The following is a 15,715-nucleotide window of genomic DNA, read 5'->3' on the forward strand; positions in this document are numbered from 1 at the left end:
AGATTAGTCAGAAAGAAGTCTCAAGCCTCTTTCGTCTCTCCTTCAACGATGGTGAATGCAATTGGGAATATATTTCGTTGATCATCCTATGCCACTGTTATCAATAATATATGTATATATTGACTGTATAACCACGTACCGTCTACTTGGACCATACGTTTGCAAAATGGAAAACCTTCTATGCATGAATTGAATGCCCAAAAGAGTCTATGGAATATTCTCTTCCCTTGAACAAGTTGACCTTCTTGGTTGTATGCAGGCATGGTCTGAGACTTCACGATGGTTCCAGGTATGAATTATTTCATAGCTCGAAACAAATAAGGTAACTCATTATATGATGTATCCTAATCACCATATATCAACATCCTTGCCTTCTCCTTCGCATGCCAAACGGGTTTGTATTTTACATTGTATCTGAACTGGTCTCAAATAGATGCAGCTAACACCAAGTAAGGGATCCTTGGATTTTGTTCAACCAAAACCTTCACATATTGACAAATTACATCGAGTCCAGTAGTCGGTGGTCTTGTTCAATAGAGTTTTACAAACATGTGTGTGTACCATTGTACCTTGTGATGACCCAAGCATCTTGCCTCTGCATGTTGGACACTCTGATCAGCCACTTACACTCGGGCCCATATTTAACACACTTCGTGTACAGAGTTTTCTAGTTGGACTCTACAACCTTGCAATCAACATGGCCTCTTATGCAATACTCTTTAATTGCTAGCGTAGCTTCTTTTTTTTTCTCTGTATTGCTTCCCAAATGATAATTCACCAGAGTTATCAATCGATTCAATCATGTACCCTGAAGTTAAATGTGAATCTACTGTATGTGAGGGGTAGGTTGATACGGTATCATATATTCATCAATATTGATATCATCTTCATCACCATCAAACATGGCGTCGTCCTCATCCAAAAGAGGTTCCTCACTTTCTTCATTTTCACTGGAATCTTCAAGTATTTCTTCCCAGCGGTTTTCAGTGTCATACTCTGCGGCTCCAGATGTTCCACCAACTTTATTTGCACTTTCCAACATCGCCACAAAGCTGTTCATCGACCTATCAAAATGACTCTCGAAACCCATTTGAGATGAAGTTCCAACCACATTTCTTGATGACCCAGGCACATTAGATATATGACACAACTCAACAGATAACTCAATAATTGGAATATTTGTTGAGTCATGTAATTCAACTATAGTTATAATATCACCATCTTCTTCAAGTGGTACTGCAGCATACCTGACCGGATTGGAACATACCATAAATTTGTTCATAAAACCATTAACTTTGGCACGGATTTTTCTTTATATCCTCGCCTTCATCTCTACAAATGTGATGTCCCTTTTAAACATCATATTTATAGGTACTTCAGTCTGAAAAATAACTCCAACCTCATTTTCCATCATATGTCCATTGTAATTGACAATCGTGAAAAATTTGTTGCTCATTTTCTCTACACGTAAAAAATATAGATATTCAGAATAAATTACATTATTAATTATAATGAAAATTAATTATTTACAAAACTATAAATAATAAATGTAAATATGTTAACAATTTTTTTATAAAAATAATGCTTAAATACATTATTATTATTACGGAAAAATTGTCAGGATTACATAATGGGAAATTTTTCCCACTAAATCAAAACAAATATTTTAATATTTATTATATAAAAATAAAACTAAAATTTACACGAATATTTAAATTAAAAATAATACTCGAACTTAAATTTTTTGTATACCTAATCAAACTTACATTTTATAATTTTAAATTAACAATAGTACTCAATCTTAAATTACATTACTATGGTCTCATGAAAAAATTTAAATGTATCATTCTCCTAACATATATGAGTATTCTTTCAGCAGGGGAAAAATAAATGGAGTTTGCATGGGAAATGATAAAGAACTTACGTGTTTTTAACAACGTTAAACCAAAGCTTGGAAAATTATCGAACCAAAAAAAATCTCCAATATCACTGAAAATCCACTTCAAGCAGCAGTTCCAATTGAATCTAATGCAAAAAAAATTCACGATCCTCACTTGCTTCTGTAAGTTAAAACCAACTCTTGCATGCAATGAAATGCAATCCCCGCCCCTATTTTATAACAAGCCGGTGCACCAGTTATTGACGTTTTTTATAATATCATCCCCTACCTTTGAGAAAATGCATTATTAGTCTGGTCGGTGCAGACACATTATTGGTCCCAACGCATACAGAACGAATCTCACGCTTTGGAGGAAGAAGAAGACGCCAAGATTTCCCGGCCAGCATAGCTGAAGACGCCGAGAAATCTCACCCTATTAACTAAAGATGCCGAGCAATCCAACCCATGTTCAATTACTTAAATTTTTTTCAAATCATCTCTGCAAGCATGCAGAGATTCTTGTCCCGGCCAGACGACAGGTGAAGACGCTGAGCATTTCGTGTTCCCATGCATGAAGACGTCGAGAGATCCACCTTGCATGGAAAATTGTGTTGGAGACGTCGAGAAATCCCTTGAATGAATCCAACACCCCTGAAGACGCTGAGAGATCTAAAGCAATGCATGTAACCCTGTAGCATTCACCCCATTTGGGGAAATAATCGTCTGATTGTATTTTTTTTTGGAAATTAAACATTCCCAACATCATTATTTGAGCACTTTTGCCCCTAATAACTATGTTCTCAAACTTTTCTAAAAATAAAATAATGTGAACTGTGGATTTGTTTTTCATTCAAAATGACCATTAAACAGAGAAAAATAATAATAATTTGACCTTTGTTGGAAAAATATGATAAACTGAAAATTTTGAGTTATACTTTCCATGAGTAATAGTAGAAATTTGAATGATAAATTTATTGATTCATATTATACTATATGAGATCTTTGTACCAGTATCTCACGTACTTAAAGAGATTAAGTGATGAATGAGAAATTAATTTTAAAAGTAGGGTACCGATAAATTCCGTAAAGAAAATGGAAAAGACTCTTATCCCACGATAACAGGATAACGAACATGAGAAATGTTAATATACACCAATGTACTTATTAATTATTGATTGACTTGGTTTTAGATTTGTCGAAACGGTTTTTCAAAGGGGGAAAAAGGGGGGGTCTCGTTTTGAAATATTTTTTGATGATCGGATAATGATAAAACATGGTTTGAGGAGTCACCACCAATATTTGATTAGGGTGTGATTGGGCACCCAAAAACATATTTGTCATTTTAATAAAATACTAGGTTTAATTAAAACAACAAACTTACGGTCTGCGTTACCAAAATTCGAGTTCGGGAGTCGATTACGTGTGGGGAAGGATTAGCACCCCCACAACGCCCTAAATCGGTACCTAGTCGATTAATTAATTGCCTTTGTAATGAAATTTACAAGTTTGAGTCTAATTTAATTTAAGATCCCCTAAAAATAATATTCTTTAAATTTTTGGACGAAACATAATAATATTTAATTATTTTCTATCGAGAAGAATCGATCTCTCATACCTTGCAGCAATCGGTTCTTACTCCAATCGAAATAAATAAATATTAAAATTCCATTATAAAGTTCACTATTAATTCAAAATAACAACACTTAAAATAATTTTAAGAGTGAAGACGATACTATCTAATTATTTCCAATTGAGAATAAATAATCTTTCGTGCATTAAAACAATCATTTATTACCCCAATTGAAATAAAGAGATATTACTATTTCGTCTTAAAATTCAATATCGATTCAAGTGAAAACGATAATATCTAATGATTTCCAATCGAGAATAAATGACCTCTCATACCTTAAAGCAATCATTTATTGCTTCAATCGAAATGAAGAGGTATCACTATTCCATCTTACAAATCAATATTAATTCGAGAGAAAACGACAATATCAAATTAATTCCAATCGAGAATAAATGACATATCATGCTTTAAAGCAGTCATTTTTTACTCCGACCGAAATGAAAAGATATTACTATTCTCAATGTCGATTCAAATGTTTTTATTTTGAAAACATATAAGGAAAACACATGCAAAAAAAAAGCGAATATCAAGCAAGTATAATTAATTATTTATTTTACCAATATTTAATGAGAATAAGGATGTTCAATCATTTAAATATCTCGAGACGAGACCTTAGATTCGATCTAACAATCTTTCCTCGATGAATTTAATTAAAATAACATGATCTTTTTCTTCCCTGAATTTTAAAGTGAATTCGACTTAATTCGTATCACTAAATGGGATATATTATCGTTTTAAAATTATCGAAAGTAACTTTCCTATACGTTAAGACAATCACTTTACGACAATATTAAAATGAATGAATATTACCCTTAGTCAATTTATTTCGATTCGAGTCAAGTGATGCTTATGAGGATAATATCCAAAATTAATTAAGGACTAAAATGAACTATCACGCAAGCAACATGCAAAAATTAAAATAAAATAAAAAATAGGACTACAACATAAACAATCAAACCATCATGCCACAATTAAAATAAAATAAAGTATACAAGTGACTAAAATGGGCATTTTCAATATTAAGTGCTAAAATTACAGAGAACAAAAAAAATAAAATATGGGGACTAAATTAAAATAAATTAAAATTGCATGGCCAACTTAAAATAAATAAAAAAATAAATTTTGGTTCGAAATACAAGCATTCATAAACTACAGGGGCTATTTCATAAATATTTCATTTTTCCTAGCCTAAAATATACATTCAAAATAAGAAAAAGGAAATTATAAAATCAGTCCCTAAGTAGTTAAAAAAATTAAAAAGCCACTACAGATGACTAAACTCTAAAAACACGCTAAACATACAGGGACTAAAAGGAAATTAAACCAAAACATATATAACATGTATAAAAGTGGGTAAATTACAAAAATAATCCTTGCATGTGACTAACATGCAAAACCACACATAAAGTAGGGGGACTAAAAGGTAATTAAACCAAAAAAAATAAAAGCATAAACGGGAAATTATAAAACAAGTCTTTACAGGTGATTGTTTTACAAATATGAGCTAAAAGTCGAGGGACCTATACGTGATTTCCCCTGAAACTTTTCCTATAAATAACATTTTTAGTGTTTATTTTCATTTTAAAACCTATTTCTTAAAAAAATTATTTCTCCCATATTCTCTCAAGCTCCCTCGGCCGACCCACTGTCGGCCGCCCCAAACCACCTCCGGCCATCGTCCACCCGCCGCACACAGTGGTTAGAATTCCCAAAACGACCCAAAATGCTCCCCAAGCCCAGATATGCAACCCTAGACCTAGATCTAAGGGTGAAACTACCTAAAAGAGACTCCTAAATGACATAAAGAACCCCAAAAAGCTTCAGCCTCTCGCCTCCTCGCGAGCTCTGGACGCCGTGAAGACCCCCTCCACGACTCAGATATTTCTACTCTCTTCCTCTCCTTTGGGTTTCGGTTACATGCAAAGGGTTTCGAAGGTTTGTTTACTTTATTTATTTTTTATTTTTTACTTTTTACTTCGAACACCGAAAATAAATGAAGGAAATACCTTAATCTTCTTGTTTTTGCTTTCCTTTCGTATTCCTTTCGAAAATCAAAGGGTGAGAGCCATTTTTTACATTTGCGTCCGGGTTTATATAACCCATATTTTAACAGATTTTGCTTTGTTTTTTTCTTCCATGAAATGATGTTTGTGTGTGTTGGGGTTGCTTGCTGACTTGTGTTTCTGACATGGCAGGGGGCTCGGTTAGTGGCAATGACAGGTGGAAACTTAGGGTGAAAACCCTAATTTTGGGTGATCTAGACCGTTAGATCTAACACCAGATCCAACAGTCGTGGACTGGCGGCCGGCTGATGCAAAGAGTGAAGAACTTAGGGTGAAAACCCTAACGGGTTGGGTGTTTCACGTGGGCCTTGCTGATGAATTCCGAATTTGGGCTGGCCATTATACTTTGGCTTGTATTGGGTTTTGTAACTTGGGGCCCTATTTTTGGGTTTGTTGTAAAATCTGAAATAATAATAATAATAATAATAATAATAATAATAATAATAATAATAATAATAATAATAATAATAATAGTAATAATAATAATAATAATAATACAAATATTAAACATGACGAAAAAGATTGTCGACAAGATTGTGATTTACGTGTAGGCTTATACACACTATGTGGATGACTTGAATGCCTAGATTGATTAAGACCTCCGTATGAGGATTTTTTACATTTTGAATTAATTTTTTTTCTTAAAATTTGATATCATTTTTAATAGTCCGAATTAAAATTACATTTTATGGATTTTTATATTAATAGGGTAATGTCTTGTAGTTTAGGAATTTATATTTTATTAAAATATAATATTATATTTTTGAAAGAATTGTTATACTTTAATTTCAAAATATATTATTTACGAATTTATTTCGATTAAAATACAATATTATAGTTCTAGTAGGATTGTTATACCTTAATTTTGAAATATATTATTTTCAATTTTTCTCCTATGCAAAACACCTATAAATAGCAAACCTTCTAAGATAAACATAATTCAAAAAAAAATCTCATCCAGTAGTTTTTAGTAATAGGCGCAAGTAAAATTATAGTTCGTGATCTCTGTAGTTGTGCAACTATAGTTGTTGTATCCTAGGAGACAAACAAAGAGTGACTGAAAACTTATCTTAAGAAAACTGTATAGTTACAGGTCTCAACTCATTTCCAATCATTTGTTCTGTTTAAAATCAATTATTTATTTCTATATTGTCCTCTTTCAATTATTTAATATAATTTTCTTTTTATTTTATCATCTTGGATTGTTAAATTTATAACAATTTGTTGACCAATAAAATCAAATATTGACAACTATGAAGTTAAATTTACGGTGGTTGATGATGTGATAGATATGTTAAATTAAAAAAACAATTGTTGAATTCAAGACCAAATTGATTTTTTTAAAGTTTAAGGATTTATTTATTTTATAAAAAAATAAAAATATTTTGAATTTAAAATTTAAAAATATTTAAAAAATAAATATAAAATACTAAAAATAAAAATTAAATTATTATATTAAAAACTAATAAAAATTAAAACACTATTAAAAAGTTAAAAATATACCCAAAGTTATAAAATGATATATTATAATTTACTTTAAAAAATAAAGATACTTAAAAAAACATATATTATAATATTTTTTATATATTATAATATATACATGTAACATATAGGCACAAAAACAATTTAATCATATATATTTAAAAAAAATCATATATCTATAGTTTTGGATACTCACATTTTAATCGATTTTAATAAAAAAATGATATGTTAATTTTTTCAGAAAAAAATTAACATATCATTTACATAATGAATACGTTTTTATCATTGAAATGATAAGCTTCCAAGTGGTCACATTAGCAAATATGTACACGTTTTTTTAATTATGTTCGACAACTTCATTTTTGCATAATGTATGTGAACACATGGTTATGATAAAAGCTAACCAAATTAGGGCATACACTGGAAGGAGATTCGTACCGAGTTTGGATAGACTTTGCACTTTGGGTTGTTTACAGAAAGAAATTACAACACTTATCAACCACTTATAATAATATATTACGTCGTGTGGATACGTCTCTAGCTACGTCAAATTTAGATTTATACTCTTGCATTTACGAGTGATGTAAAGTTTTTTTTACCTTCTATAACCTATGATAGGTGGTTTATTTAGTTATTATTTTATCTTTAATTTACTTCTTAGTTGTTGATTTGTGTGGTTAATTTGTTCGTTTTAATTCATTTTCTATACAGAACATTAGATTTTGGAAATTGCATTAAAAAGCCATAATTATGCCCTTTTTTTATTTTCGGAATCAATGTTGGATCAGTGGGCATGACACATCTGATGTGACGTTGAGTCAACATCTTTTAAAAGATCCAATCAACGCTTCTAAAAGGACGAATGAATCAAACGTGTTTTTGAAATTTGAATTCAAGATTATCTCATATTTTTAGGATTTTAGTTTGAATATTTTCAAGAATTATCTTTAGGAATTATCTCTTACTTTTAAGAATTATCTTTTCATGATTTTTAAGGATTTAGAAAGCTATAAATACCTCTTACTTTTGGAAATTATCTTTTCATTATTTTTAGGGATTTAAAAAGCTATAAATACCACTCAGGTAAGATGGAAAACACATTTAGATTTCATTCTTCTTCTTTGCTTTGGGTTTTATATAAGTTATTTTTTCTTTCTTTATTTTCAAAGTTTTTATTTTTATTTTTTTTAAGATGCTAAGTATTGTCATACTTAGCTAATTTCTCCAAAAGCCAAGCGTTAAAGCGATGACCAAATTCTGATTGTGAGGATTTAAAAACACTAAAATACCTTCGGGTTATTTTCTCAATTTTTTTTGAGAAATATGATTGGCAATCTACATTTCCTTTAAAATCAAAATGCTTTTAAATCAAAAAGAGCTTGTTGGTTTGTATGTTGTTTTAGTTTATAGTTGGGAGGAAGAATCGGAGGGTAGCAAGTTCTAGTTTATAGTTTAAATTGAGATCGAGCTCAATTGTCATTGAGATAATATAGTCCGAGTCGAGTTTTTTCAAAGCTTTAAAACAGAGTTGGTGCTGACAACGATAGTCGTAGTTAGTCCACATAAAGACTGGAATTCAAAGATAACTTTTGGATTATCAATTTACAAGATAGGGAAACAATTTATAGGGATTGAGCGCTGTAGACTGTAACCGACAGATATCCGAAGTAAAAATCTATTCCGACGATAAGATGAAATTGAGACAAAACTAAATTTCGATGCTACTTTTACAATAAGTTTTCTTATCAAAATTTATTTTTATTTATTTCTTTCTTTCTTTATTTTATCCTTATCTCATATTATTTTTAAACAATTTAAAATCCTTCATTTTAATCTCATCACTATCTTTTTCATCTTTATCCAAATCTCTATCTCTTCTCATCTTTATCCATATCTAAAATTAGAAAGTCCGGCATTTATTGGGAGTTACAGTTCGAAGGATCACATTTTTTTTATGAATTAATTAGATAAACATATGTGTTAATTAGCATTTTTTTTAAATTACTGTCATTGTGTCGAATACGTTTTTCTCTATATATATTTGTGTACAAAGTTGTATGCTATCAATTAATTATAAGAGTCTTGTATAAACCAATTTACCTTAGTGGTCAACGGAAATATTATTGATTCTAGATGTCACATGTTCGAGCACCAGTAAATGCAAAGGTGATTGAGTGTTTATTGTCACATGGTTAAGAGTATTTAAAATAGATACTACTTTATAATAAATTTAGCTTAATAAAAAAACAATTATAAGAGTTTTGTGTTACAAAAATACATAGTTATTATACTAGTTTACTTATGCATAATTCTTATCTTTATGTTATAATTATTTATCTTACTTATTTTTATTTTAAAATATTATAAATTCTGATTTTTATCTTAAAATAAATATTTTGAATATAAAATAAATTATAACTTTCCTATATTATTATTGTTATTTTGAATAAAAACGTACTTACTATATATGCAATTATTTTGATGAAATTTTAATTTCAACAAATTACCAACTTTTTTAGTTTCTATGAATTTCTCACCCATCCTTTAATTTGCTAACCCTACCCTCCAAAACCATCAACTTTCCTTCTCAAATCAATGTTTCCATGTTTCTTTTAAGTCTAACTTCATCATAATTATGAAAATTATTTGAATTAATTTACGATCCAACACAGGTAAAAAATATAAATTTAAGATATAAATATTAAAAAATAATGAGACTCACATCTAATTTTAATATAATATATATTTATTTTTTATTAAAATAGAAAAATCACGAAAATAAATATTTTAAGTATATAAATGTTTAATTTACTTAAAATTCTTATTTTAATGTGTTGGCTCTTTTCATAAATTTGTCACGTATATGTTAATTTTACTGATTGCACGTGTTAAGTATGCTAATTCTGGACATGTACAAATCATAGCATACATGAGTGATCCCACTATACTAAAGTATGAAATTCGTGACATGTACTCAATTTTATCATTTGATTTTGGAGATAAATCTGATGAAAAACTAAAATGACCTGTCAAATGAGTACTAATTAATTTAACACTTCACATATTAAATCTTCAACATATTCAATCCTAGCGTAAGTCAAATATTCATTGAAGTTCCATAGCCAAGTTTATAAAATTATTAACTATCAATATATAAAATGTTAACTGAGTTCATAATATAATAATAAAAGTTTTCTATAAAATGAAGTATTGATTAACATTTGACACAAATTTAAGTCGAACAACTAATTACTTTTATGAAAAATAATAAAATAACAATATTTTTCTATATATAGTTGAGGAGGAGTTGAATCCCTCAAAGATTTGATCCCATCAGCTGCTTCTAGTGTTGATAAATGTTGACAGTTTTCCATCTAAATATCATGGCAATTATGTGCACATTCTGCACGCTGCCCTATCCTTCAACCTGGAATCCAGCCAATAAATCAAAGGTTTGCTTAATTGATGAGGTTGAAAAGACGGTCAAATTTCGTGTGGACAGTAGTTTGAAGATCAAACCGAACGGTTAACCAGCCCATGGCGATGAGATTCGAGTACCATCAGGGATACGTAACATGCAAGACAAGGACAATATGACTTCACCACCAGGTACGATAACTTCTTCTTCTTCTTCCTTGAAAGTACCCTTTTAAAGTAGTTGAATGAAAGAATCTTACATTCCTGCAATTTCAATGGAACCCTTCGACCCTAGCAGGAAGATTGATAAAAGGTGGACTGGTTTTCCAGCAGAATGCTTGCGTAAGATCTTTCGAGATTGACACAGAATGTAAAATGTCAACAAAAGCTATAATGAATTATTTACAGGCTAATTTACACAAATTATATCTTTCGTCATATATGATAAATATTTGATTGTATCTGATAACCTTTTCTGTTATATATATGTAATACAGGAGACATTGCTTAACTATAGCAAGAAATTAGGTCTGCAAGTTGATAAACGTTTCGGAACAACGCCGGGAATGCTTAAAATGGACTTGGTATGGGTATTTCGTGACATGCGTATTGAGGTGGATTGATATCCTTGTTGGTGAGTAGAAATTTTGCATGTTATTTATCTCTTAAATGACTACTGGTCTTTTGTTGACAAAGTGATTGTGGTTTTGAAGGGGTGATGTTGTTCAGATATTCAACTGGACTTTTACATCGGGAATCGGTGGGCGTTATGAGTGGATCATGAATGACATCAACACCGGCGAAACTCTACTTCGAGCTTCATGGTTAAAATTTAATTATTACCCTTTAAATCACCAGTGATGCATGTATACATATGATTGAGATAGTTAATTGTGGGGAATGTGTGCACAGCTTGGGCTTGATGATGAATAAGAAGACAAGAAAAACATGCAAGTTGCCGGAGGAAGTGAAAGACGAGATCAAAGTTTATCCTACGATGGATGCCGACCCCATCGTCGAAACGCAGAGATGTCCAATTCCACGAATTGAGACCATGCAAATCTGGATAGACTGTATGTCTAACTTATATGCTAAACAAATAAGTAGGTTTCTTTATGCTTAATTTCTCTCAACAAATTTGCAGCCTGGATGGAATGATTTAGATGTCAATTACCACGTGAACAATGCCAAGTATCTTGACTGGATTTTGGAGGTAAATAATTAATTCAGATGCTTTGTTTTACTTTTACCATTAGTTTTAAATATAAATGGTTGATTTTCAGAGTACTCTAAACTCGATTATACACATCCATGAGCTGTGGAAAATCAATTTCGAGTACAGAAAGGAGTGCTTGAAAGATGATGTGATCCAATCTTTATCAAGAGTGGTGACCAATGAAACAAATCATCTCTGGATCAACGGTTGCAATAGAGGGGTGGAATTAGAGCACATACTTCGGCTAGAGAGTGGAATGCAAGTTTTAAGAGCCAGGACTGCTTGGCGGCCTAGGTCTATCTACCAACGATCTGGCAGGGGAAATAACAATATGTTCCATTTAAATGGCATGTCTGGATAAATAATATTATTATATTATATCTATTTTAAATTATTGTGAAACTATTTATAACTTTCTTTTTAGGCTTTACAGATTATCATGTAAGAATTTTTAAATGATGACGTTCCACTGTAATTTAATCTAGTAAGCAAGAATCAAGCAATCTCGGTGGTAAAAGAAATATTGTTATTCTTTAAGGTATTGAGTTCAAATACCATGAATACTACATGTGTGAGCATTACATGTCAAAAGGTTGGGAGTGATATTTGAATAGGTACTTCTTTGTACTTACCCTAGGTTAATTATTTGTCTTCAAAATCTTTATTTTAAAAATAAAATTATAAATCATACTTACAAAAGTGAAAAAAATATAAATATATGTATATCATATATAGTTGGCTTAATATAAACAAAAGTGTCCAAACTATATCATTTCTCCCATTTAGGTACCTAATTTTTTTCGGTCAATGTAGATGTTGTCGACTGTGATTTTCGTTCGGAGCCCTTTTTTATATATTTTTTACTATTATTATTAATAATATTTTTTTATTATTATCATTTTCAGGTTACAAAATTCGGGCCCAACCGAGATTCAAGCCCAAATTACAAGGTTTACAACAATCGGCCCAACACAGCAAGCCCAACACTAAGCCCAAATAGAAGCCCAACACCAAGCCCAAATCCAGCCCAAACCCTAAGTTTGATTGCAACCATACCTTGCCACCACCATGCTTGGCCTAAGAGGGTTATCCCGGTTTTTTTCGAAAATGAATAAAATCAAAACTTGAGATTTTAAATTTTTTCTTTTTTTTCTTTATTTCGAAACAACAAAGAAAGCTTTTTTTCTTCTTTCCTACGAAACCAAACCAAAATCATAAAAAAGAGGGAGGAGGGGAGAAAGGGTTACCTCTCGTTGGACCTCTCCCCGTTGATTGGGGTCTCTGTTACCCAATCCTAACTCCCAAAAGGGAGAAGAGGAGTCGACAAGCAACATATCTCGAAGCGAAGACTATCCAACAGTGGAAGGCATAGATCGAGACGGTTGAAGTCGAGAGGTTCTCGGCTTATTTCACGGCGTTAGAGGTTATTTCGTGCGAAACCAAGCCCATATCTAAGACGAGGAGCCCGAGACAAGTCTCTCGGTAAATTTTGGTGGCCAACGACAACCCGAATGACGACGCGATGGTCGGTTTTCTAGAGAGAATTGAGACCTTCGCTCTCTATTTTTTTTTAAAAAAAAAGAAATGAAAAAATAATAAAAATAAAAGAAAAATTTGTTTTTATAGAAAATTTTAGGGGGAAATTGCACTTTGAGCCCCCTAAGTTATGCTTTTTTTTTGCAAAATGGTCACTTGTAAGGAATGATTTTATAATTTACTCGTTTCTTATGCATGTTATATATTTTTCGTTTAATTTATGTTTAGTCCTTGTATATTTATGTGTATTTTATATTTTGGTCATGTGTAGTGATTTTTTTAATTTTTTAAAATACTTATGGATTGGTCTACTAATTTTCCTTTTTTATTTCTCAGCATTAACTTTTTAGTTTATTTTCTTTCAGGTCCCTCTACTTTACGCACATTTTTCCATTTCGATCATTGGTCCTCTATTTATTTTATTTCTTTAATTTGTGCAATAATTTGTATTTATTTTAATTTAGTCATTTTTTATTATTCTAGTTTATTCGAAATTAGTCACTGCTTTCTACATTATTTTTATTTTGGTCACTGTTTGGGTTCTGTTATTATTTTATTATGATTTGGATATGATATCTTCAATTTATGCATTTTAGTCACCGATTGATTATGATTTGGCTATTATTTTTATTTTTATTTCATTTTAGTCCCTTTCTGCTTGTTATCTTATCTTTATAATTATTTTAATTCGAGTGTCTTATTTTAATAATTTCCATTTTGGTCTTGAATGATTAAAGTTGGTTTATTTACGACTGCAGTGCTTAGATTGTGAAACATTTGCAATTGTTGCCTTGATTTCTTGTTGGTTGTGTAGTTTAATCCCTAAAGTCATCATCTTTATTATTTTGACCCATCACTTACATATTTGTTAATTTCTCGCTAGTTGTAATATTTTCAAATATTATTTAACACGAGGAATTTATGGAAATGCTCCCTAACTGACAAGGAGCGTGTTTCCAAGAATTGTTCGAACAAAATAATGCATTTTATATCCGAATGAATTTTTTAAAAAAAATATAGTTAATATATGTATTCTATAAAAAAATAGGGCAATATTATTTTGTATGGGAAATCCATGGAAATGCCCTTTTAACTGACAAGAAATGTATTTTCTAGAATTGTTCGTGCAAAATAATACCCCTTATATTTTTCTAAAAAGGATGACAATTTAAATGTATATTCGAATTTGTAAATTTTAATATTTAGATGACACATAATAGCTTAGGTACTAATTTTGGGCGTTGTAGGGTGATAATCCTTCCCCATGCGTAAATGACTCGCACACTATTTCAAAACGAATTTATGATTAAACGCAAACCATTTTTTATCTTTTAAATTTTTTTTCTTAAAACTATTTTAAAGGATATTTTTAGGTATTCGACCTACCTAACACAAATGTCGATGGAGACTCCAAATTTTTTTTATTTATGCATTTATTTTAAAACCTAACATTTTCCAAGATTAAGTTAGATCGCTCCCCGCCATAGCCCTAAAAAACTTAAGGACCGTTCCGATAGATGTCTAACGTTACTATTTTAAGTGTCTCGACTGTAGCTAACATTAAACAATCTGTTAAATGACACATACCGTCTTTATATTTTTTTAAAAATAATTATTTAAAAAGTAGAAATATTTTTAAAAATATTATTTCCAACCCCCCTACGTCCCTCCTCCTACCCTCGTCGTTCTCCCCTCCCTCTTTAATTCCATTAAATTCTCCATCCAATAAATTTAGGGTAAGTGATCTAAGATCTCGTCCGTTAAGATTATGGATTTATGAGTTTATGTATTTAGGGGTTGGGGATGACGTAAAAGATGATGGTTAGTGGATGGGCGGCAATAGACACAGCGGCTGGAGATGACGGATGACGGCTTGAAATAAAGATTAAAATTATGAATTTTAGGATTTTGAGTTTTTTATTCGATTTGAAAGAAAATTTTGATTTTTTTTGTATTTTTTTAAAGTTTCAAAAATAAAAATTTCAAAGAAAAATGAACTTCACACATGTTATTTAACAGAATTTTTTAACGACTGTTATGGATGAGACACTTAAAATGATAATATTTATACTGTTAGGTACTTAAATTTATCTAAAAATAAAATTTTAACACCTAAATGAGAAAAAAGTATAATTTAGCCATTTTTTTATTAAGCCTATATAGTTAAAGTAGTTTTAAATCGAAACCAATTAATATTAAAATATTATAACATTATAAATAAATATATTAAATTTAAGTAGAAACTTGGATAAACATATTTAATCTAACTTGATCAAGTTTTATGAATTCAACTGGACTAAAAGTATAAAATTTAAATTATAAATTGATTCTCATTTATTCAATTAACCCAATTATTTTTATTCTACTTAACTCAATTCAATATTAGCTCCTAAAGTTAAGATAATAAAAAATCGCTATATGCTGCCTTGTTGACATAATTAATCATATTTATTTAATTTTAATTAACCTAGAGTTTAGATCCGCTTAGTAGC

At 30.3% G+C, this 15,715-nt stretch overlaps 1 pseudogene; it reads left to right on the forward strand.

The window, feature by feature from the left end:
• The first annotated feature begins 10,629 nt into the window (after positions 1–10,629).
• LOC120157349 lies at positions 10,630–12,048 on the forward strand (annotated as a pseudogene).
• The last annotated feature ends 3,667 nt before the right edge of the window (positions 12,049–15,715 follow it).

This window comes from Hibiscus syriacus, unplaced genomic scaffold (genome assembly GCF_006381635.1).
Source record: "Hibiscus syriacus cultivar Baekdansim isolate YM2019G1 unplaced genomic scaffold, ASM638163v2 tig00111244_pilon, whole genome shotgun sequence".
Taxonomy (NCBI): Eukaryota; Viridiplantae; Streptophyta; class Magnoliopsida; order Malvales; family Malvaceae; genus Hibiscus; species Hibiscus syriacus.